The sequence below is a fragment of the Diceros bicornis genome, chromosome 33, assembly GCF_020826845.1.
Source record: "Diceros bicornis minor isolate mBicDic1 chromosome 33, mDicBic1.mat.cur, whole genome shotgun sequence".
Taxonomy (NCBI): Eukaryota; Metazoa; Chordata; class Mammalia; order Perissodactyla; family Rhinocerotidae; genus Diceros; species Diceros bicornis.
The window spans coordinates 24,286,892-24,313,378 of record NC_080772.1 but is presented as its reverse complement, the minus strand read 5'-3'; the positions used below and the strand labels follow the sequence as shown (position 1 = coordinate 24,313,378).

Here is a 26,487-nt window from a genome sequence, read left to right as displayed (position 1 = left end):
TAGCTGATATCTCAGAGACAGGAACTGACTGGAAATCAGTATTACAGACCCACCTAAGCAAGGACAGAGTTCTCTGCCACACATACCTCTGTGTGGGCAGTCTCAGCAAGGAACAGAACATCCCTCCCCCAGGTGTTTATGCCAAATGGACAGATCAGTCTATTAGTAACTAGAACCTTGTACATTACGTAAGTATGTAAGTGTTTTTAGGGCAAACACTGAATACCGTATTTATTTCCTACCAGCACACTACAGAAGAGTCCAGAACAACGTCCAATAGGAGTAGAAAGGATCTGGTGCTCAAGAACAAAAAGGAAGTTCTTCTAGGAAGTCCAGATGGCAGGTGAAGAAGACAAACTTAATAAACGATAATGGAAACAACAACAACAAAGCAGAAGCTCTGAATGCCTAATCGTCTACTTGACGTTTCATCTCGACATCCCTCAAACGTGGTAGCCTTGTCCACTTAACCTAGCGGTTCTCAACCAGGGGAAATTTCACCCTCCAGGAGGCACTTAGCATTGGCGACATGTTTGATGGTCATGACTGGATGCTAATGGCTGGAGGTCAAGGATGCTGCTAAACATCCTACAATGCACAGGACAGGCCCCACGACAAAGAATTATCTGGTCCAAAATGTCCATAGTGCTGAGACTGAGAAACCCTGACTTAACTCCTACCTATGGGCATGACCTGCCCTAGACTTGGGCTAATGCTGATCCTGGTCCAGCCAGTGCCTTAGTGGCCTAAGAGCATCAGCCTTGCAACTTAGTCTGCTCTGCCCTTGAACCCCAGCGCCTGTCTCTCGCCTTCTCTCTCTATCCCACGTCCTCGAGTTCCTCCTCTGACTTCCTGACTAAATGTCTGCCTGGTTCCTCAGGAACTGTGGTCTTGACTTTTGTCTGAGTCCTTCAGGGCCTGAAGTCCTGGCCCCACACTCTGGTCCTCTGGGTAGGACTCCGTGGCCTGCCATGGGCTCTTCCTGATCCCAACTTCTCATCTGCTTCACTTTCTGCTCCTGGACCTTTCTGAAGACCATAATGACTGAATAAACATGCTTACCTCTTCGACATCAGGGCTTTGGGCTTTCTCTTTGCAACATTATATTGAATGTTCTGCTCTGCCTGGCTCCTGGAACACCTGACTTCCGGCCACGGCTAGACTTCTCTCAGACCAAATCTTCCAACCTCCCTCTGCTTGTACTTGCGTCGTCCCCAGGTCTCCCTGGTCTCTGTCCCTGCTCTGTCCCTGTCTGGCTTGTCCTATCACCCACTCACTGAGACGTGGCTGTTGGAGAACCTAAAATCCTCATCTCAAGCTCATCTTCCAATAACACAGAAACATTAGGCTGACTTTCCCATAATTAGTATTTATCAGAGATTAGTTTATATTTAGAGAATCCAGAGAAAAATCAGCTCCTTTAAAAATCAATTCATTTAATAAAATACAATTTTGAATGTTGATGTGGTAAAAGCAGAACCCTATAGCTCAACAAAAAAAATAAAGAGAGCAAATCACTTTATCGGCAGGCAGGTAAGTTAAATATTTAAGAACAGCCGCAGCAAAACTGGATGCTTTTCAAATGAGCAATTCTGTGAAAAGAGCCTTAGGTAACCACTCATGTTAACTGTGGAAAGGTTAATTACATATCATCTTCCCCCTTTTCATCAACATAACTTTTTGGTAATGTATCCTCTCCTTAATTATACGGCTTATGTCCATCTCCTGTGTAGTAACTGCAACCTCAGATGACTTTTCTGGAGAAGCCACGGACTTCTGCTAAAGCTAGTTCTGGTCACATCTCTCAGTCAATAGCTGGAAGCCGTTTTCTTCAACAAGACACAAACCATCATAAACAAATGTAGCTGAGTTCCTATCACAATGGAATGTTTTAAAAATATGATTTGGATAGATATAAGAACAGTACAATTTCCTCAGAAGTTAATGCATGTTGCTTAAAACAAATGTGTATAGCTGTGTGGTTTGGCCAAGGACTCAGTTCAGAAGCTCTTACACACATTTTTTTCAGTGTACTGCATCTACATTGATTTCTGAAGTGAAACAAGAAATCTCTCTGACCCTAGCAATAATAATAGACATCATTTATTGAGCACTTAATCTGTGCCGGCTAGCAAAGCCCTTTACATGGATTATCCCATTTAATCCCCACAATGGCTTTATGAGGTATGTGTTATTATTATCCTTATTTTACAGATCAAAAAGCTAAAGCTTTAAGAAGTAAATTGTCCAAGACCACATAGCTGGTAAGTGACAGATACAGGGTTTAAATTCAGTAGTATGACTCTGCTCAATACTCAACTGCTATGCTACCTTCCTTCCCACTAAGTTTGAAGACTTTATTTATCTCTTGCAGTATTTAGGAACATTTTCTTGCTCTGTTCTACAAATAACAGTGTTTAAACTTTCCTCCTTGGAGCTCAGGTTGGGCATTATGGCTTGTTCCCTTAAGAGGCCTTTTCAGCTAAAACACACACACACACAAACAGACACACGCGCACGCGCACACACAGAAGCTATGTCTTAATAACAGGAATCATCAAATACCATTAAGGTCTTTGGAGACATAGAGGGCATAAGGGGTAGAGAGTTAGAGGTAGGTGTATGTGTCCTGGCTCCACTAGCATAAGAAAAATACTTTTTACTGTTTTCTGGGCTATCCCAGGTCTGCTGATCAGGGTATATTTTTGAGTTGTTGTAGCCATGAGAGTAAGCTATAGGGTTTCTGCAGCTATGGTGCTCCTATAGCTTCAAGGGCTATTCCCTTTCTCCTAAGGGGATTGACTCTCAAGCTGATGAGAGCTGGTTGGCTTCTGATGAGACACTGTTAACGTCTGGAGAAATTACTGTTTTATCTTATTTAGGTTTTCATTTTTATTGGGGCCAGTGCTTTAGTATAAAGAAAGGAGCTTGAGCTGTGATTGGACCCCTATAGTGGAAAATTTCCTATATAAGGAGAATGTAAGCACGTGAGGCATGGTTTGGAGAGAATGAAAGGTCTATGATTCTTGGCCAGTGATGCCAGACCTGGGACCACCTCTGGCCAAAGACAGATTCCCAAAGAAGGCTGGGCAACCTCCCAGAAATTCACTAAACCACCTCTGCCTAAGGTCCTGTAATGACTCCCTCTTGCCCACAGAACGTGGCCCAAACTCCACAAGAGGGCATGCAGAGCTCTTCACAATCTGATTGCTTTTCCATCTCATCTCTAACTACTCTCCACCCTCCACACAGACTCCAAGCCTCCAGTCCAACGGAACTCCTTGCAGATCATTTCCCTCCTCTCCACTGCCCTTTTCCTTCCCCCAGGAGTGCCCTTCCCACCTTCAAGGCTGAGCTCAAATTTCCTGTAAGCAACTGGGCTTCTATGTTTCCATATTTTGCTTTGTACGTATCTCTACCAAAGCATTTACCATATTGCTATATTTGTTTGCTTACCTGTCTGTCTTTCCAGGTGAACTGAGAGATTGGATAGAAATTATGGTTAATTCACCTTTCTATCTCAGAACCCAGTACACAGAAAGTACCTAATCGACATAAAATGGATGCCGAATTAGGCTCTTAAATTGCTTCAGGACACTAACAATATTCAACACACATATTCACCTTATCTGGTTTTCAGTGAACCTTTAATCTATGAAAATCTTACCATGTTATCTTTTTATGTCACTTAATTTTTAGAAGAATGAGGAGGCCAAGACAATTCAATGGGAAAAGTCTTTTCAACAAATGATGCCGGGACAACTGGACATGCACATGCAAAACAATGAAGTTGGGTCCTCCTTCCTTATACCATACACAAAAATTAACTCAGAATGGACCATGGACCTAAATGTAAGAGCTCAAAGTATAAAATTCTTAGAAGAAAACAGGCATAAACCTTTGTGACCTTGAATTAGGCAATAGTTCCTTAGACATGAGGCCAAAAAGCACAAGCCACAAAAGAAAAAAATAGATACACTGAACAACATTAAAAGTAAAAGCTTTTGTGCTGCAAATAATACAGCACAAAAAAAAAAATACAAAAAAACTATAACAAGACAGTAAAAAGACAACACACAGAACGGGAAGAAATATTTCCAAATCCTATATCTGATAAGGGACTTGTATCCAGAATATATAAAGAACTCTTATAACTCAATACTAAAATGTTAAATAACCCAATTAAAAATTGGGCAAAGGATTTGAATAGACATTTCTCCAAAGAAGACATATAAATGGTCAATAAGCACATGAAATAATACTCAACATCATTAACCATTAGGGAAACTCAAATCAAAACCACATGAGATACCACTTCACACACACTAGGATGGCTAAAATCAAAAACGGTAAGTAATAATAAGTGTTGGTGAGACTGTGAAGAAATTGAAACCCTCATTCATTGCTGGTAGAAACGTAAAATGGTACAGTTACTTTGGAAAACAGCGTGGCAGTTCCTCAAATTGTTAAACACGGGGTTACCATACGATCCAGCAATTCCACTCAGAGTAATGAAAACACATGTCCACACAAGAACTGGTACATGAATGTTCATAGCAGCATTATTCATAATAGCCCAAAAGTGGGAACAATCCAAATACCCATCAACAGATGAACGGATAAATATAATGTGGTATATCCATACAATGGAAATTTATTTGATAATAAAAAGGAATGAAATACTGATACCTGCTACAACATGGATGAACTTTGAAAACGTTATGCTAAATGAAAGGAACTAGTCACAAAGGACAACATATTGTATGATTCCATTTATATGAAATAGAGACAGAAAGTAGACCAATGGTTGCCTACGGCTGGGGAGGGAGAGAAGAAGGATTAACTCCTTAATGAGCATTGGATTTCTCTTGGGGGTGATGAACTTAGATTGTGGTGATTGGTGCACAACTCTGTAATTACAATAAACCATTAAATCATATACTTTAAATGAGTGAATTTTATAGTATGTGAATTATATTATAGTAAAGATGTTTAAAAGAACCAAAAGAATGGAACTAGCAAGTATCAGTGCAAAGATACAGGGTGGATATACCATGTCTCAGATCAGGGAGGAACAATTCTGTTTCCTTTATTTGCTTCTTGTAGGTCTTCTTAGCACCCTAGAGTGGATCTGACACTCTAGGTGAGGATTTTTTAGCCATCTATGGATCATGTTCTGAATTGGCTGAAAAACCTGGTGAATGTTACGAGACTTCTCTCCAGAAAACACATAAGTGGATGTGTTAATACATTCACGCACAAACACACACACACACACACAGTTTTAGGAGTTCTCTAAAACCCGAACCCATTTAATCCAGTGCTCTTCAAAAAAGTGTTCCTTGGTGAAATAGTTTGGGAACGTCACATGGAAGGGCTGTGATGCAAAGTAGCACATTATGGGCTCTGAGGTATCTTGGTGTAAAACAACCTAAGTATTTAAAAAATTTTTTTAACCCAGTATTTCCTGGGTTATTTTTAAAAAAATGATACTCATAAACATCTGGCGGATCACAAATTCTCTTGAGGAACACAGTTTAAGAAATGGCAACTTGGGAAGAGTTTATCCATTGACTATCCTTCTAGGGCAGTGGTTCTTAACTTTGGCTGTACATTAGAATTTCTTGGAAGCCTTGAAACATTTCAACGTCCAGGTTGCACTCAAATCAACTAAATTACAATTTCTGCAGTTGGAAACCAGGAATCTGTTTTTTAAAGCTCTCTGAGTGATTCCAATACGGAGCCAAGGCTAAGAATCACTGTTGTGGGACAGTTCGTCAGTATCTCCTAGGAAGCTTGTTCATCACACTGGGCCTCTGATTCAGAGGTCTGGGATGGGTCCCACTCATTGTTCACAAGCATCCTAAGTGATTCCGATGTGTATGGTCCTTAGATCACATCAAGAAGTAGCTTTAAGAATGAAAGAGGAAAACATCTGGTTCACTTAACTTATCACCATAAACGGAAACTTTAACATGGTTCTTACAGTGTGGGTTCCAAACCAACAGCTATCAACACCACCTTGGAACATGTTAGAATTTAAAATTCTGGGGCCCACCCTAGACTTAAAGAATTAGAAACTCTGGGGGTGGGGCCCAGCAATCTGTGTTAACAAGCCCTCCAAGGTGTTTTCCATGCACTCTCAAGTTTCAGAACCACTAGGATCAAGTGTAGCATTAGTCACACATGTGCTTTAAATAAACTAATTAGTATTATTGATTATATAATAGCTTATCTGTGCGTATCTCAACCCTACAGATAGAGGTCCTAGATTGTCTCCAAAGGGACTATTTTCCATTAAACTTATTCTGACCCTCAAAATTGCTAACAATACACACAATTGGAACTGCGATATTTTTGAGGAAGATGGAGGTTAAAGCTGAACAAGATGCCTCCCAGGCGCAGAGATTTGGATAAGACTATCCTCACACTGATTTTGGGGAAATATCCTCTTTAACTATAAGTGAGCATAAAGGGGATTGGCTGAATCAGCAGAGAACCTGCCATTATATCTGGTTTAATAAAGTCAGCCAGGGAGGAAGGCAGTGGTGAAACTAATGGCATATTTATCAGCACAATACACAAATGGAAATCAGATAATTCCATTTGAAGGCTTCATAAGTTCATGTAGTTTTCCCAGCCATTATCTACTCAATGAATGGAACAAAACTGTCAACAAACCATCCTGGGTGAGAGTCCATCCTGACGGCAGGGGCTGGGCTCCGCTGTCAGGGAGCATCATTTCCTACACTGTGGCTTAGGCAGCTGGGATCCAGAAACAATGTTTGCTGATAAATGGACACACACTTCCTCTCAATTATACAGAGTTACGTGAGTCTCTCCTATTTCATAGATTCTTGGGCTATTTCCTAATTGGGAGCCATTAACTTTATAAACTTAAAAATGTTTGTTGAATTGTATTAAAGTGTAAAATGTCCTCCCCTTTAGGATATTTGTCATATTTAGTTCAGACTCTGTGCTGAGGGGAGTCCCCCTGTGATTCCTTGTCAGGGAATTTATTCTAGTGAATTGCATAGATATATTTCCTCCAGAATAGACACTAACTTTGGTCTATTCTTCTGTCCAGTAGGAAAGCACAAAAACAAATTAGCCTGTTAGGGTTCATTTTCTCCTCAATAAATTTGAGAACATATTTTCCTAATATATGGTGCATAAAAAGCAAACACGAATTGGGTAGTATTATTCTGTGACTACCATTGCATATTTTCTCAACTAAGAGAGGCAAATGGAATTTAAGACCATTTACAACGGCCAAAATAAATGGCCTTACCCTGAATCTACAGGTGCGCTGCCTACATCATCAACAGTCCAACAGAAAATTTGCGGAGCAGGATAGAATCTCTACTTAGAATTGGAGGTCAAGTGGACAGAACCACCTCCTCCTCATTGCTGTCCTTCCTGGACACCACACTGCCTGGTTGAACCATGAGTCCCGTACAGTTTTTCTCCTTCCAGCTCTGACTACCCATACGGTCCTCCCTCTTGGCTATTCCTATCCTGACCTTCAGAACACAATTACTCTGCATCTTCAACCTCTTCCTGAAATGTTGTCTCCACCTTCCTTGCCTTTAGTGAAAACTGACTTTTTCCCCTAAAGGCACTTCTTTCCTTGCCAAATCTTGAGTAAAGGTAGCACATTCTCCCACATCATCCTGGATCAGAGGCTGATTCTCCATCACCCAGAAGTGACATTCATTCTATCCTTGCCTTCCTCTTGTCTCATCCCTGTGCTCTACCAACTCTCAGGGCTGCACCTCTTTCATGGAGGACTTCGGCATCTAGCTCAGTCTTCCTTTCCACCTCGACCTCTGAATCCATCTTGCAGGATCTCATTGTTTCTCACTCCTTGGTCCCGGTCTCTGCGGCACTTCTCTGTGGGGCTGTGGGACTGCGGTATGCCTGCCATGTAGAACTACTTGGAATTCCTAAACAAGACAAGGTGTCTCCTTTGTCCCTATCTTTGTACACATTGTTTCCTCTCCCTGCAATGCTGCTCCTCCTCGCAAAGCCTTGCTTCTTCTTCAGGAGTCACTCAAATCTCACCTCCTCTGGGAAGCCTTCTGTTTCTGTTTTCCAACAATGTGTATATAGGCCTTTACCACAGTACTTATTGATTAAGCCTACAATACATTCTTCTTGGTATTTAATGATTTAACATAAACTTATCGAGCATCTAAATTGTGCCAGGCAGTACAGAACTTCAATGATTGGACCATATACTTGGGTAAGTGTTGATAGGATTCTGTTTTTATCGTTGGCAACTATTGGCATTACCTGCAGACACCCAATTTCCCATATTCATGCTAAACTGTTTCTGAGAAACAGAAGTTTGGTTTTTAAGTAATTACAACTAAATGGAGCCTCTTTCACTGGGTTTCATGTCCAGCACATGACTCTCCATTTCATTAACCACTCTGACCCCCCATATGGCAGACTCTGCCATAAGAATTCAGTCACGGATCTAGAGTACTCAGAATCTGCCCAGTGCTCACTTGGGCAGCACAAATACTAAAGTTGGATACAGAGAAGATTAGCGTGGCACTTGAGTGAGGATGACATGCAAATTCGTGAAGTGTTTCATATTTTTAAGAGAGTAGATCTTAAAAGTTCTCATCACAAGAAAAAAAAATCTGTACCTATGGATGGTGACGGATGTTAACTAGACTTATTATGGTCATCATTTTGCAAAATACACAAATATCCAATCATTATATTGTACACCTGAAACCAACAGAATGTTGTATGTCAATTATACCTCAATAAAACAGTTCCATATCACTAATAATCAAATAAATGAAAATTAAAAGTGAAAAAAAAGGGGCCAGCCCCATTGTGTAGTGGTTAAGTTCAGCATGCTCTGCTTCAGTAGCCTGGGTTTGTGGGTTTAGATCCCAAGCGTGGACCTACACCACTCGTTGGCCGTGCTGTGGCAGCAACCCACATACAAAATAGAGGAAGACTGACATGGACGTTAGCTCAGGGCTAATCTTCCTCAAGCCAAAAAAGAGGAAGATTGGCAACAGATGTTAGCTCAGGGCGAAACTTTCTCACCAAAAAAAAAAAAAAAAAAGGAAAAAAAAATCTGCCTAACGCTCATGTAAGGCATTGGATTTGTCAACAGGTTGCTAGAGATGGCAATAAATCAGTGGTTCTGATACTTCAGTGTTATATCAAAATCAGAACTGCCTTGAGGTAGGGAGTATGTTGAAGTTTCTTAGGTCTCCGTTGGTCCAGGAATCTGCATGTTAATACAGTGGGTACTGCTGGGCTGTCTTTCTGAGATGCTCTAGATGCGTCAGGTTCTAATCCCATGCTAACGCACATCATCAGTGAGAAAATCTCTAGAGAAAAATCCTTTTTGAGTTACTACCTGATATCAGACCCTCAGCTTTAGGGTGAGATTGACCCAAGAACAGCTTGTCTAAAAGTAACTTTTTTTTTTTTGACTTTGCAAAGCCCCAATTGAAGATATCATTTGCTGATACCAAACAATCTTTATACAGGGACCCCAAACATTACTTCATACTGAACATAATTCAAAGAAAGGAGTTTCTGTATATAAATTTATAAGCTTTCTTTTGCCACTAAAATAAAAAATTCACCCACTGTATGTATGTATATTTACACACAAAAAACCACATATTTATTAATATTATTATTTGCTTTTTGCTCTGTTTTGTTTTTTCCTTAGCTACTAGGAAACAAAGTCAACTTTTCAGTGATCAAATGGAGAAACATAAATGTCAAATAATCCATCCTTAGGCCTCCTGGAGCAGGTAAGCACGAGCAGAGTAATAATAATGGTTAACATCTATTGAGCACTTCCTTTTTTTGTGAGGAAGATCAGCCCTGAGCTAACATCTGCCAATCCTCCTCTTTTTGCTGAGGAAGACTGGCCCTGGGCTAACATCTGTGCCCCTCTTCCTCCACTTTATACGGGACGTCGCCACCGCATGGCTTGACAAGTGGTGCGTCAGTGCGTGCCTGGGATCCGAACCCTGGGCCGCTGCAGCGGAGCCCGCACTTAACCACTACACCACCCAGCAGGCCTCTATTGAGCACTTTCTATAGGCTCAATCTCCAACATACCTTTATTTCATTTAATTCTCTAATAACCTTATGAATATGTATAAACATGAATAATGTATATTCTTATTTTACATACGAGGAAGCTGAGAGAAACAGTCCTTACGAAGTGGAGTAAGGCCAGAGTGGTGTGCAGACACTGGTACCTGGGGAAGAATGGAGATGCTAAATGGAAGAGGGGACTCTCAAAAGATGGATTCTAAGTGGAATTCCACTAAAAGCTATTTTCTTCTCAATTTTGGCTTTGAGTGAATACTAAGACAATTTGTCCAAACATGTCAGCAGATCACTCTGAGCTTGCTGATATGACTGTACTGGAATAGGTACAGTCACAGCATTCATGGGAATGCAAAATTTGAAAGCAACAGATAAAGCTTTTATGGCCTCAAAACCACAGGACCCCTCTCCTGACCACGTTCTGTGTCAGAAAGTCTCAAGCGCTGTGAAGCAGGCAGTAACCTGAAGTAGGTTCCTGATGCAACTCTGGTGACATGGTTGCATAGGTTTGTTTAGGGGAGGGGCACGGCCTTACTCAGAATGATCCACTGGTAGTACAATGTACTCCATAAGGAACCTACAGCAATATGAATATCTATAAACTCAAGAAGTAATGGCAGTTCAAACAATTTTTTGTTTTAGATGTTTAATTTAAATATAACTGCTGGTGATCTTATAGACTCTAGTAGGCTGCTGATTAAGACAGATAAGTTATTTGTGCTTTATGAAGGGGATATACTTTTGCAAGTAGATCTCTCCTGAGGCTTATATGGGCTGTCAGCAGTAGAGATATTAGAATATGATTTCCTTCTTTTGCAACAGCATTTTATTCTAAAATCAATGCCACAACTTTCATAGCTAATGGATTTGGTTGGTATGCATTCATCTGCTGCAGAGAAAATCATTGCTTAAATCAGGTTGCTCCAAATAGGATTGACTAAAGCAAGCAAGATGGTATTCATGTCAAAGCCATGTCATAGTCCAATTGACACATTGTATTCTAGTGCTGACAGCTGAAGGCTAGAGTTTTGACTAATCCATTTTCCTCTCATTATAAACACAATCTCTCTTCCCTGAAGGTTCCAGCAATCACTCTAGCGAGTATTGGACCTTGACAGAACAATGCTTTTCCTTTAGTGGCCACTGTATGTAGGAGAGTAAGAGCTGGTTTTGTTTTCCAAATCTCCTTGGGCATTGTTGAAAGGGGCTCATTTGTGAATGCATGTGTTTCAACAAGCTCAAGGCTGTATTTTGTTTGTCTCTTCCACGTAAGTAGGCAGTGAGGGAGAGGAAGCAGGTGTGCAGTCAATTCAAAGCATGACAGACACCTGCTGGGGAGTCTTTTCAAAGTCCACAGTGAGGAAGCACCGAACACAAGGGCTGCATGATTGGGTGCAGCGTAGACGGCTGGCCGCATCCTTCCCGGTCCACCTCCACGCTGGACTGCAGAAGTCAGAAACCATAGATTGATCTTGCTCCTCATGATCCCCAGGCTGAGCTACCAAGGCCACTTGGAAGCTTATTCTCTGGGCTGCTGTTGTTGATAGTCATGACTATTTTTGAGCGTCTGAGGCTTTGCAATAGTTGAAAGCATTCCAAGTTACGCAGTTGCCAATTTGATATTCAGTCACCAAATACAGTTGGGAGGAAGGGACGAGTGGGTAACAGTGCCCACTACGAATTGTCTTCCTGTTGTACAACATGATGACTATGTTATTACTATGTTAACAACACTGTATTGCATATTTGAAAGTTGCTAAGAGAGTAGATACTAAAAGTTTTCGGGGCCAGCCCGGTGGCATAGCGGTTAAGTTCGCATACTCCGCTTCGGTGGCCCAGGGTCTGCAGGTTCGGATCCTGGGCGTGGGCCAACGCACTGCTTGTCAAGCCATGCTATGGCGGTGTCCCATATAAAGTAGAGGAAGATGGGCACAGATGTTAGCCCAGGGCCAGTCTTCCTCAGCAAAAAGAGGAGGATCGGCATCAGATGTTAGCTCAGGGTTAATCTCCCCCCCCACCCCCCAAAAAAGTTTTCATCACAAGGGAAAAATAATTTGTAGCTATGTGAGGTGATAGATGTTAACCAAACTTTTTGTGGTAATTATTTTGCAGTATGTGCATATATCAAATCATTATGTTGTACACCTTAAACTTATACAATGTTATATGTCAATTATATCTGAATAAAGCTGGAAAAAAATAAATTCTCTTCCTTTTTATGAAAAAAAAAAAAAAGAATTGGCTTCATGCAACAGGGAGGTGATGAGTTCTGTATTTGTTTCCCAAACCTAATGAAGATAAGTGATCAAACATATGGTCTAACGGTACAAAGAATTTTGGAAGTTACTGATCTCCCCAAGTTCAGGACTCTGGTACCATCACCATGTGGACTCCACTTGAGACCAACACTGCACAGCTCAAAGTATTGCCAAAACCAGGTGAATCTGGGGAGGTAAATATGAGATGATATTCAGCATAGACTGTTTACCTGAGGCCTGTGAGCTCTATACCTGCTGTAAACTGTGAGTTACTGACCTGATTTATCCTAATATAATAGTTTTCAAACTTCAGCATGCATCAGAATCAGCTGGAGGGCTTGGTAAAACACAGGCTGCTGGATTTCTGATTACGAGTTTCTGATTCAGCAGGTCTGGGAGGGGGCTCGAGTTCCCAGGTGATGCTGCTGTTGCTGCTGGACCAGGGACCAAATTTGAGAACCACATCCTGAGATCTTGGGCAAAGGAATGCCTTACTTGCCCTATTCGAAAAATGAGGATTTTGGTACAGACCTACATCACCTAGGTTGTTTGAATGTTAACTCATGAAAGGGGAAGAGAGAAATATTTATTCAGAATCTCTTGTGTGCTAGATGCTTTCATACATTACGTCATTTAATCTTCACAACAACCTGACAGGAGGTATTATTATCTCCACTTCCTAGTGAGGAGAATGGAGGCTGAGAGAGGTCAGTTCACTTGCCTGAGTCCATGAAAGTAGTAAGTGTTCACCCTGAGATTGAACCTAGGTTGGTCTGGCTCTAAACCTGTAGACTATCTATGACATCCAGGCTTCTCTTTATACCAGCTTGCCTCCATCTTTGTAAAAGGGATCTTATAAAGCCCCCAGAGAAGGGATAAGACATGCATCCAAGTTGACTATGTGGACCATTGATTCATCTGTTTTAGGCAGAGGCTGTCCAAATTCCAGATGCTCCCCCGAGCCATGCTGGATTTCTGTTTCTGCCTATGATATTGGTTACCTTATCTCAATTCTGATGGCTTTGCCCCCTGGACCTTGACTCTGATCTGGTCTCACTCAGGTATCCAGTCATCACCCCTGGCCTCTGAATAACAGTTTATCCTGAAAAGGCTCCTGGTGAATCCTCCCATGAACACAACTGCCACCTGGCTATGATGGTGTCAATAAGAACTGGGGCAAAACCTCATGCCCATCACCCGCCCCACCCCCACCTTGACCTCTTCCAAAAACAGGAACGGTGATTTGATCACTTTTAATAAATGGTTTGGATCACAGCATTCCAGATCAGCCATGTTGTAGATTGGTCAACTCATTCCACACACAGACAGAAATATATGTTCTGTTCAAAGCCTTGCACACTGATTGCATAATTTTAGGAGAAAGAAGGCAGTAGAGTTGGAGCAGAGAACCAAATTTCAATTCTCACGACCATCTATTAATATTTGAGTGTCTACAGGGGGCATGCTCCTTTGCAGGATTCTTCCTAGGTTATCCAGGTTTCTTCCCATAAATTCTCATTAGGTTATTTTATGCCTAATTTCCAATAAAAATATAGGGAGGTGGCATTCTTTATTCCTCAGGGTGAGTTTCATTTCCATATTTTATAACGTAATATAATGTCATAAAGTAGAATAAATGAGCCAAGAATGAAAATTTTTCTATTAAAACTGAAAAGATTTATATCCTTCCCTCTATCCCACCAACTCTTTTGTTTACCAGAACAAACAAGGCTCTCTTTTAAAACCAGAGAGAAAGCAACTTTCCCCTCTGCTCCCATTCTATCCTCCACCGCCCAGCCTCCCAGTCCCAACCTAACACTTTCATTAGTTCAGACTAAATTCATTAAACAAAGGAGAGAGAGCCCTAAAAGTTCTTCTTGTAAAATATTGGCACAATTTTATCCTTACTCTCCAGCTGCCTTTAATTATCTGGCAGAGCTAGGATATATAATAAGGTGATCCAGATAAATAGCACTTGGCATATTTTAAGTAAATGTCAAACCAGGTTAGTTTGTGGAGTTCTGCTTTCTCCTGCATTAATGGAATGCCCATGGGAAATAACCAATGTTCTTTCTTCAAAAAACACAGAACTGTGGGCCCTGAGTTTTCAGTGACTGCCAATTCAATCACTATTTAAATATTATGCACTCACTGCAAAAGCACCCCTGTACTCTCAGCTGGCCCTCTGTCTACCTGATAACCTGCAACAATGAGAGGAGACAGTAAAACATTCTCCTTTCGAGAGGGAAATGGAAAGTGAAAGGTCTGTGGAATGAACATGGAGTAAGATGATCTTCTTGAATGAAAGAACCAGGAGATTTTACTCTTACAAAGTAGAAAAGTGCCATCTGAAAACAGGCTTGGGTTAATTTCATAATTGTGAGTCATTCATTAGCTATATAATTGTATAGCTATATTTATATCTCTGTTTATAAACATTTCTTTTGCACCTATTTGGCTCATTCTTTCCCCAGCCTCCTCGATTGTCTGGGCCCCGGACTTCTGCCGCACCCGCCCTGCAGGATCAATCTCACATGCTCTTTGTTTGCTCCTATACCTGGGCTGCCAGGCACAAATGCAGGCAGCAACTAAGCCACGAGGGCTGATGCTGCTACAAAATTCGAGTCTCCAATTTCAACCGGACCACTCTCTTCTTTGTCCTTCGTCAGCTTCCCTTTCTATTCTCCTCAGTGGCCATTCCAAAGCTTCACCGTTCTCTAGTCTCCTTACCAATCTCCTCCTCCCTTTGGCTCAACAGACAGAGCAGAGAGCAGAGAGCAGAGAGAAAGAGCAGCTCTGGGCTGGGCAGTCTTGCAACTTTATGACTGACCCAGGTGATGGCTAAGAAAGCCTCACCTCCCAGGACTCTCCTTCCTGTATTTTTGCTTTTCCCTCCATACCATGCACATCCCACAGGGCACCTGACCTTGGCTCAGTAGAGTGGTCTCGGCCCCACTTGTAACGTTTGAACTTGAAGACCACTCTTGATTTCTTTGACTTTGAAACTCAGCACTTCTTGGGATTCAGCTCTCACTCATTCCTTGGGTCCTTCTGCTCCTGAAAGTCACATTTCTCTTCTGCTCTCAGTGCCAAACTTTAGCATCAGCCTCCACCGCACCAAGAAAAAGTTCAAATGAAAATGGTTTTATACCATACCCTTCCTTAGAGAAATCTTCCTTGTTTCTCTAGGCTCACACACACAAAAAATCAACAAAACAAAGGTATTCCTCCAGCTCAGAGCTCCACCATCTCTAGATACCCATCCCTCTCTCCCACTCAGGATCCTTTATGTATCAATTATGCATCTCTCTCTTCGAGTTTCAGTCTCTTCCTTGGTACCAACTCCTTCCCTGTAGCTTATAAACACACACACACAGGCGCGCACACACACACAGTTCCTTCCCTGAATTCTGCATTCTCCTCCAGCCACCACCAAGTATCTCTCTTTCCATTCACAGCCAATTTTTCAGAAGAGTCATCTACACTTGCTGTCTCTATTTCCTTATTTTCCTCTTCAACCTCATGGTGGTCGGGCTCCTGCCACCACCACTCTGCTAAAATGGTCTCATCTAAGTCACCATTGGCCTCCATATTGCCAAATTCCATAAATGCGATACTTGATCTAGCATCATCATCAGACCTGCTGGTTAGTTCTCCTCCTGAAACTGTCTACTCCTTTGTCTTTCGTGACCCTCTCCTGGTTCTCCTTCTATCCTTGTAACTCCTCAGTGGGCTTCGCTGGCCCCTTTTCCTCTGCCTTATCTGTAAGCACAGGATGCTTGCTGGAGCTCTGTTCTTCCCCTCCACCTGTTCTCTCAAGACAATCTCACTGAGTCCCAAGGCTTTAGGTATCATTTTATACCAATGATGCCCAAATATCTCTGGCCCACCTCTCTCCTGAGCATCTGACACTGCCACCTGGATAGCTCCAGAAGGATGTGACACTCAACATGTCCAAAACCAAAATCATATTTTTCCTCCTCCTGCCTTCCTTACGCTGACTTAATAGAACCTGAAACCTGGCCCTTACCTAGACTCTCCCCTCTTTTACTCCCCAGCTCTGTTGACTTCATCTTTCGCGATGGCTTGAAGCTGCCTCACTTCTCCATCCCTAACTGCCCTTATCCTCTCTTACCTGATCTACTGCCGTAACTTTCTGACTTAGCTATAGGAAGGGCCAGATGCTATAGCTAGATAAGTAACTTAGCTCCTTTTCTCTACTCTGTTTCTCATTAAATCAGTGGTTTCTAACTTTGGCCAACACTGGAATCACTTAGGAAGCTCTAAAAAATACTAATGCTCGGATCCCATCCCCAAACATTCTGCTACAACTCATCTAGGGAAGACCTAGGCATTGAAATTGTAAAAACTCCCCAGGTGATCCAAATATGCAGCCAAGGTCAAGAGCCACAGCTCTCAAACATTGCTCATATGATTGTCCTTGTACCAGCTCTTGATATAAAAACTCTGGATTATATGCATGTAGGATACTGGTGTAAGATATCACACAGATAAGACTCAGGGTGGAGGATAACTGGGGATGGGGTGGAGGGATGGAATGGGAGCATAGGGCTACAGAAAGGGAGAAAGCAGCAAGGGCAGGAAGTGAGGGGGAGCCATCGACCCCACCAACTCACTGGCCTGTGCAGTGTCACAGGACACTTGCTTCCTAGAAGGCTGCTACCTCCTTCCCAGGGGCTTCAGAGCGTACCCCTCACTGCAGAGCCTCCAGCCCACAATGGGCCTTTTCCTGGCACACAAGCCTTATACGGCCACTTCTGAGCTGAGCCCATTGTGAGAAGATCCAGAATCTTCTGGCAGTTCTAGACAGAAGGTGGCATCACATGTACAGCTGTTGAAGGCTACAGGAGGCAGCTTTCCCCAGCTGGGCAGGAATCAAGGACATGCATCCTTAGCTGGCCTCTGCAGGATGAAGATGCTGCCCATTTCATACTCCTCCTCCCACCCTTACACCGCAGACACAGAGATGCTGTGGTTAGTAAAGAGCTGCGCATGGTGGAGGAACATTTTTCCTTGTCATTGAACTCTCAGGAATGGAACCTTTCTCTCGGCTCAAGGAAGCTAGAACATTTGCTTTACAAAACAAGCAGCAATCTCCTACTTGTAAGCACACTGGGTACAAAATGACAACTAAGACCGCTAACTCTTACTAACCAGGTGTTATGGGTTGAATTGTGTCCCCTAAAGAAAGATATGTGGAAATCCTAATCTCACTACCTCAGAATGCTACCTTATTGGAAATAGGGTCTTTACAGAGCTAATCAAGTTGAAATGAGGCTATTAGGATAGGCCATAATCCTATATGACTGGTATCCCTATAAAAAGAGGGAATTTGGACACAGAGACCCACACCGAGGGCAAATGCTGTGAAGACACACAGAGAGAATGCCATGTGAAGACAGAGAGTTGCAGTGATGCTTCTATAGGCCAAGGAAAGCCGAAGATCACTGGTAAACCATCAGAAGGCAGGAAGAGGCAAGGAAGGATTCTTCTACAGGTTCCAGAGGGAGCATAGCCCTGCTGACATCTTGATTTTGGACTTCGAGCTTCCAGAATTGTGAAAAAATAAATTTCTGTTCTTTTAGGTCTCACAATTTGTGGTTCATACTTTGTTACAACAGCCCTAGGAAACTAATACACCAAGTACACTGTCCATCATCAGAGGCGCAGGGTCTCCCAGATGCATTCTAGCCCAGGAACCTTTGGGAGAGAGGTGTATTTTCAGTAATCTGAACCTCTCCTGACCCATTTCCTCCACTGGCTGTTCTCTGCAGAAATCAGTTACCCTTCCATCCTGTGGTGTCTTCAGCACTTCTTCGGTAGAAGTCTGTAGGGTGCAGGTTCAAAGGTTATCTCACTGCTCTGCAGTCAGGGTTATTGCCTTATAAAAGATCACAGCTACCGTTAATGTCTGACTAATATGCGCTAGGTCTTACATATATCATAACTTTTATTTTTCACATTAACTCTGTGCCATAGGTAGTATCATCTCCATTTAGGATACAGAAGCTGAGGTTCAGAAGTGTCAACTTTGCCAAAGTAGGAAGCTACTAATGGGCAGGACTTGGAGTCTAGCCCAGGCCAACCCGGCCTCTAAAAGCTTGCCAGCTTCACTGTAGCATGCTGCCTCCTGGGCATGACAACTTCTTCAGGCCCTGGATGGTACAGATCTTGCTTCAGATATTAGCAGCAGAGACTCTCTGGGCATCTCACTGGTAACTAATCAGTGACTACAGCCTTCTGAAGACAGGCTTTCTGCCCAAGCCGGGGCCCCCTTGCAGCTGTTCCACTTGATGTATGAGCCATGATCCCACTCTGGGTTATAAAGTGCTTGAAAGAGGGTTTAATCATTGACCCAACCAACATTTCTTAACTGCAGATACTATGGCAGGCCCAAGGGACCCGACTTCTCCATTCCACCTAACTTTTCATTGAATATGTTTACTTACTGTTGAGTTTTCAAAATTCTCCATATATTTCCGGATACGAGTCCTTTGCCAGATTTGATGACTTGCAAATATTTTCTCCCAGGAGAGTCTCCTGTCCTCCCTGTGCCTATAATCTCACAGGAGGAGATGGAAATGCCATCCTGACTCCAGTTTCTTTCTTTCCATTCCTAGGGCCAGGGTGCCCTTTCCCAAGGGATCCTGGCCTGGCCAACCTGGGGCTACCGTTCCTCTTTTTACTTCATTGAGACCCTGTGACTATCATGCATCCCAAGGATACAAAAACTCCTGAGATAATCACAGTTTACTAAAAGAAAAATCCCAAAATGGATATTTTAAATTTTAATTGCTGTCCAGACCAGGAAGTCTGTATTTAGTCTAGATACTGCGGCAGGTCAAATAATGCAAATACTATGGATAAGCTTGCTTTACCTTATCCTATAACGTTATTTTCCCAGAGAATACTTGCGATAGTCATGCATCCATTCCTCTCTTCATTTTATTTTGTATAATACCTGTACCTGAATCCACAGGCAGTCACACATTTTCAACACCAACACTGAATTGAGGTAAGTTATTACACATCCATATGCTGGTAAGGCCTCATTCAAAATTCAGTGCAGGGGGTATTTTTCACAGAAGCTCAATGTAGCTAAAACTTTCACGAAAGTATTAAAACGCCTGGATCAAACTCCTTTGAGAAATAAGTTGCTATATTTTTAGAGACTCTGATTTATTAACTGCATAATGATCTTGTGAAAACCAAGCTAGAATAAGGTGACACACTTTTTAGTTTATATTTGACTGTTGAGAAAATTTCTTTTAGAAATTTCACCAACTCATCCATAAAACAAATAATCAGCCATGACGTAATTTACAATCATTGAGTAGCCTCAGCCTCTTCTGGAAGGAGGACATCCTCGCATCGGAGCCACAGATGAGTCTGCCTTCTGTTCCGTTAGGAAGGGAAGCTCAGGCTTTCCTGTGGTCAGGTCAGCCATTCTCTATAAAAGCTCATTTTTTCTTGTTTTTTAAAGAGATGAGCTGGTTCTCTAGAGTGTCTCTCTTTTTACTTATTTTAAATTAAGAACAGTAAAACGAGTTTTGTTTTGTTGACCAGTTCTATGAGTTTTAACACATGTGTATATTCCCGTAATGACCCCCACAATCAGGATACAGAGCAGCGTCATCATCCCCCAATCCTACCACTTTGTAGTCACACCATCCCCTCGTCCCTAGGCCCTGGCAAAATTGATCCGATCTCCATCACTACAGCTTTGTCTTTTGTGTAATGTCGTATAAATAGAACCACACAGTATATAACCTTTTGATACTGGCTTCTTCCACTCAGCACCACACCTTTGAGATTCATTCAAGTTGTCGTGTGTGTCAATGGTTGATTACTATTTTATTATTTCATTTTATTTTATTGTGGAAGGAACACAACAGGATATCTACCTGCTTAAATTTTTAAGTGTACAATATATTATTGTTGACTATGGGTACAATATTGTATACGCAGATCTCTAGAGCTTATTCATCTTGCTTAACTGAAACTTTATGTTCCTTGATTAGTAATTCCTCATATTCCCACTTCCCCTCGCCCTTGGCAACCACCATTCCACTCTCATCTATGAATTTGACTAATTTAGATACCTCATATAAGTGGAATGATGTAGTATTTGTCTTTCTGTGATTGACATGTCATTTAGCATAAAGTCCTTAAGATTCATCCATGTTGTTGCATACTGTGGAATTTCTTCTTTTTAAAGGCTGAATAGTATTCCATTATATGAATATACCACAGTTTCTTTATTTTTTCTTCCATTGATGGACATTTAGGTGTTTCCACATCTTGGCTATTGTAAATAGTGCTTCAATGAACACAGAGGTGCTAATATCTCTTTGAGATCCTGATTTCAATTCTTTTGGGTAAATACCTAGAAGTGGGATTGCTGGATCATATGATAGTTCTATTTCTAATTTTTTAAGGAACCTCCTTACTGTTTTCCTTAGAAACTGCACCATTTTGCATTTCCAACAACAGTATGCAAGGGTTCCAATTTCTCCACATCTTTGTGAACACTTATTGTCTTTTTATAATTCATTACTTTTTATAGATTTTTTAAATACTATATGGATGTACCACAGTTTGTTTACCCACTCACTCATTGAAGGAAACTGAGAAATTGTCTTCCAGGGTGGTTAAACCATTTTGCATTCCTGCCAGCAATGTATAAGAGTTCTAGTTCCTCCCCATCTTCACCAGCACTTGGTATTCTCAGAATTTTTTATTTCAGCAATTCCAGTAGGCGTGTAGTGGTAGCTAATTGTGGTTTTAATGTCTATTTTCTCTAATGAACAAAGGTGTAGGGCATCTTTTCATGTGCTTATTTGCCATTCATATATGCTCTTTGGTGAAGTGTCTGCTCAATTTTTTTGCCTTTTAATGTAACTTTTAAAAAATAAATTTACTTTTTACAACAGTTTAGATTAACCGAAAAATTGCCACGACAGTATAGAATTCCCATATATCCTAAACTCAATTTCCCTTATTATTAACATCTTATATTAGTACAGTACATTTGTTACAATAAATGAAGCAATGTTGGTTTATTATTATTAATTAAAGCCTATAGTTTATTCAGATTTCCTTAGTTTTTACCTAATGGCTTTGGTTCCAGGATGCCATCCAGGATCTCACATCATGACTTCTTAGTCTCCTCCTGGCTGTGACAGTTTCTCAGACTTTCCTTGCTTTTTTGTTTTTCTGGTGAGGAAGATTAGCCCTGAGCTAACATCCATTGCCAATCCTCCTCCTTTTTGCTGAGGAAGATTGGCCCTAGGCTAACATCCATGCCCATCTTCCTCTACTTTATATGTGGGACACCTGCCACAGCATGGCTTGACAAGCAGTGCATTGGTCCGCGCCTGGGATCCGAACCGGTGAACTCCGGGCCGCCGAAGCGAAGTGCACAAACTTAACCACTACACCACCGGGCCAGTCCAGACTTTCCTTGCTTTTGATGACCTCGAGAGAGTACTGGCAGGTACTTTGTAGAACATCCTTTAATTGGGGTTTGCCTAATGTTTTTCTCATGATTAGACTGGGGCTATGGGTTTTGGGGAGGGCCACAGAGAAAAAATGCCGTCCTCATCACATCATATCAAGGACACACACCAGCGACATGATTTATCCCTTTTGCTGTTGACCTAGATCACCTGGCTGAGATAGTGTTTGCCTAGTGTCTCCACTCTTTCCCCCTTCTATACTGTACTCTTTGGAAGGAAGTCACTACCTGCAGCCCGCACGTAAGTAGTGGGCGGTTATACTTCCCTGCCTTGAGAGTGGACTAGCTACATAAATTACATAAAATTCTGCTTTTGCCCATTTTTAAACTGTTTACTTACAGTTGAGTTTTAAGAGTTCTTCATATATTCTACATACAAGTTCTTTGTCAGATTTATGAATTGCAGATACTTACTCCCAGTTAATAGCTTGTCTTTTTATTCTCTTCACAGTATCTTTTGCAGGCAAAAGTTTTAAATTTTACTGAAGTCCAAGTTATCCATTTTTGGTCCTCTGGAGAGCCGGAAACCTGGGGCTCTAGTCACCTCTCTCCACTGCCACCGCTCCCATGTTCCAGGCTAAGCAGCAGGAGGCCAGAGAGAAGTGGGTTCCCCACACCTTTGTGGGATCATAGCTCCTCAGATCAGAGAGGAAGGTTCTCCTCCCCCAGGGTTTTAGGCACCTGCAGACTCTGCCACAGATGCTGCAGTGGAACTTTCCGGGGGCTGGAGCATGAGAGAATTGAGAGAAAAACCTGTGAGTAGTCCTATTTGTGCATCTTGAGTCGGAACCAGAGGGCTTCTCCTGGAGTTCTCTCTGTCCACACTCGAAGTCCACTTCCAGGTTTCAGGCTGCCTTGATTTCAGGCTGTGGAATACTGGAGGAAAATGGGAAACTCGCTGCCATTAGTGGCACTTCAAATTCTGGTATTCTCTCCCAATTGACCTGCTACCATTTACTTTTTGGAGTCCTCCAATAGTGGTTCCATGCATCTGGCCCAGGCTTTAGAGCTCCAGGCCCATGTGGGCTTGACTGGTCTAAAGAGCATTCTTAGACTAATGCATACATACGGGTTGAGCTCTTGCCGGATGCTGATTTGTCTTGGCGCTTTCCCATTCGACACCATCCTCAGGCTACCACGCGGGCAGCACCTGAACGGCAGGCTCCTCTCCGTCTGTCACTTAACAGGTGCAAGGTAGCCAGGTTCCCAATTCCAGCTCTCACAGGTTCAAATAAGCAGAAAAGCAACGAGAGTCTCTTTCTTAATGGGTGTTCTGTTGGATGATTAGAGGTCATACATCTTAGGAAACGTTTTAAAAATTTTGGTGGGCTGGTAACTAATTCTCCCTGTTATTCATATCTAGGATTAATTTCATCTAAACTGTTCTTGCTAGTCTGCACTGATACAGTGGAAAGAGCTTGGGATTTGGCAAAGAAGGCTTAATTCTTATCCTGGACTCTTATTATCTATGGGCAAGTCAATTAAGCTCAATGAGCCTTTTATCTTAGTCTTAAAATGGGATAATCATACAACCTACTACACAGAATTGATTATGAGTCTCAAATAAAAACTCTTTGTAAATGACAAGCTTCTTTGGTGGTTATATCCTCTTCTTACAGGTTCCAAGAACATCTGCCCCTCTCAGTGTGTAACCCTCAGCCTACTGTAACTACTTGTTAAATGACTCTTCGGGACCAGACTATAAGCTCCATGAAGGCAGGCACTGTATTTGCCTGAATCTCTACCATATTCCCAAGGCATAGGAGTTGCTAAAATTTAGGTTTGGTATCAAGATACTCCTAAAAGAGGAAATTACAGCAACCTTTAGAAGAATTACAGCAACCTTACAGCATCATTCCTTAGCTCATTGTTTTGACACACTGAGGACAGAATCTCTCCTTCAGTGCCTAATATTTTGATTCATAGACTAAGATCTCAGAATCTCAGTCTTCTCAGGGAAGATCTCTTCCCTCCATTCAATTTCAAGCTTCTTGAGGGCAGGCAATATGTCTTTCTCATTTTGTGTGTGTAGGGGCTCACATGACACCCAAAAGAGTAGGATGCACATATTAAGCCTCATGTGATATATAAGTACCAAAATGTTTAAGTGGAAACATTTCTAAGCTAGCTTTTAAATGTTGAATTTGGAATCCCAAAGTCAGGGATTCCACAATGTATATTTTAAGCAGAACCAAGTGGTTCTAAGCCATGTCTCTTATGACTTGCCCTGGTGCTAGGCCTTTCTGGTATTATAATTACTTTGTTGAATGGAGGCAATAGGTCTCAAAAGTGTTCTTGCTAAAAGGAGAAGCAGTATAGGAAAGAGGCTAAGCTTTTGGGCTTTGAAGTCAGTAGACTTGAGTTCAAATTTCAGCTCTATCATTTTTAGCTATGAAATTCTTCACAGGATTTTTAATCCTTTAGTTTCTTCATTTATAACATGGTAATGAAATGTTAACATCTACCTATAGGGATGTTGGACAGATTAAAGGAGATAATGTATATAGAGTGCTTAACACAGAGTGGTTCATTTTTGTCACAGGAAGAGAAACGAGCTATCTGGCTGGAGTGAGTCTGGCTTCCAGTGGGCCATGTTTTCCAGAGGTGTTGCTGCTGCACTGAAACATAGGCAACCTGAGTCTCCACCTCCTGTCTGTCTCCGTCTTCTAACTCCCATCTGCATACCCTTGAGCTGAATACCCTTTCTTCCTTAGCTTCCTTTTCCCAAGTGATAACCCCCAGGTCAGGGCCTGATACATGGAGGGCAGCCTTTCTCGAATTTCTCCAGCAGTGAATGGGGGCATGTCAAATAAAGATGGGGCCAGGCTTTACCATGTCCCCCAATGCAATTTTACAAGCAGAAATCTGGTATTGTACCTTGATTTTCATTTGGCTCCTGATTAAAACTGGAGGGGAGGATAAGTGAGTGATTGATACCATCCAACTTCAATAAATATTAGTCAATATTAATATTGTTAATAATAATAAGATGATTATTACTACTGCATGAGTAGGGCAATATATACAGTCATTAATGTGAATGTATTCAGGAAATAAGAAACAGGTAGTGTTGATGGGACTAATTATGAAAGTAAAGACTAAGGGCATGGTGCATTGGTTGGAAAGAGCATCTGTGAGCAAACTACACCAAAATTAAGCAGAGAAACCTAGAGGACAGAGTTCATGTATTGTAACAACTGTATTGAGATCTGAAGTCTCTCTTGAACCTGGAAGAATAAATAATTAACTCAGAAACAAATATTTCAAATCACTTGAGTGACACAAACATTGATTACTTCGTAGATCTTTAAGTTTGACATACAAAGGACAATGGGTAGACTGCTAATGGAGTAAGTATAACCACTTTGGAGAACAATTTGGAATTCTCTTATGCAAGTGAGCATAAGCATACCATGTGACCTAGGAATTCCACTCCTGGGTATATAAAAGAAACTCTCATATACTTGTACCAGGAGATAATAGCAAATGACTTGAAACAACACAAATGTTCACTGCCAGGAGAACAGGTAAATAAATTGTGGTATATTTATATAAGGGAATATTACGCACAGGGGAAAATGAATGAAGTTCAGTTACATGCAACAAAATGGATTAATATCAGATTCATAAGGTCAAAGAAAAAGCAAATTGCAGAAGGCTATGTACAGTGACATCACTTTTACAAAGCTCAAAACAAGCATACTAAGCAGTATGTGGTTTAGGGATGTGGATATAGAAGATAAAACCTTTGATAAACACAAAGTTCACTAGAGTGGGCATCTGTGAGTGTAGGGAGGCAGGGAAGGAGCACACAAGTATTATTGCTAATATTCTAGATCTCAAATTGAGTAGTGGGCTATAGGTCTTTAATTTATTATTATGTTTTTTAAATGTATATACATGTTACCTTTTTTATGTGCCAAGTATACACATTAGAACAATCTTTTTAAGCTATATCATGATTTGGGGGTCTAAAATGTTTCCGCCCTTGTCTGAATAGTTCTAGGCAATAAGAAATATGTTGGATTTGATAAAGTTAATTCATATATTGGGAGCCACAAAATGGAAGCTGCCCCAATGGCCCAGGCTTCGTCACAAACTACACCCAGGTCAGCCTGCACTTATGGGAAATACCTGCCAAGAAGACCTAACACACACCACTCACAATCCTCCAACTCAGCTTTAGCTAGCTGACCTCACATTAGAAAGTAGGACCTACTGGCCTTATAAGGAAATCCCTGACCTCCCAGCCAGTCACGCCCTGTTTCCGAGATGCTTCGTTAACATTCTATAAAACACGCTCCTGCCCAAAATCCCTCAGGAAGAGTCTCCCCTGCTTGTCAGGCACTGCACTCCTCCAATCCATGGATTGTGTTCCTTTGAATAAAGGACATCAAACTCGTTACTAAATTGTTTTAGTTTTATCATTTGATAGAGTCTAAGTATTTATATTTATACCTAAAAACAGTTTTTGGCTCCTTTCCTGGGATGGGGAGGAATAATATCTACAGAGTCTATAAAAATACAGTGATGGTTTCTCACTATCAAACACACATATTCACCAGCTAAAAAAATCATTTTTTCACA

At 41.5% G+C, this 26,487-nt stretch overlaps 1 protein-coding gene and 1 non-coding gene across 2 annotated transcripts in view; one reads left to right on the top strand and one right to left on the bottom strand.

Annotated features, from left to right (window-relative positions):
* KCNB2 (potassium voltage-gated channel subfamily B member 2) overlaps positions 1-26,487 on the bottom strand; it is a 374,472-nt gene that overhangs the window by 147,044 nt on the left and 200,941 nt on the right. The gene's annotated exons all lie outside the window — the stretch shown is intronic.
* On the top strand, positions 8,506-8,608 carry LOC131396684 (U6 spliceosomal RNA). The gene has a single exon (XR_009216615.1). It is a non-coding gene; the product is annotated as a U6 spliceosomal RNA (small nuclear RNA).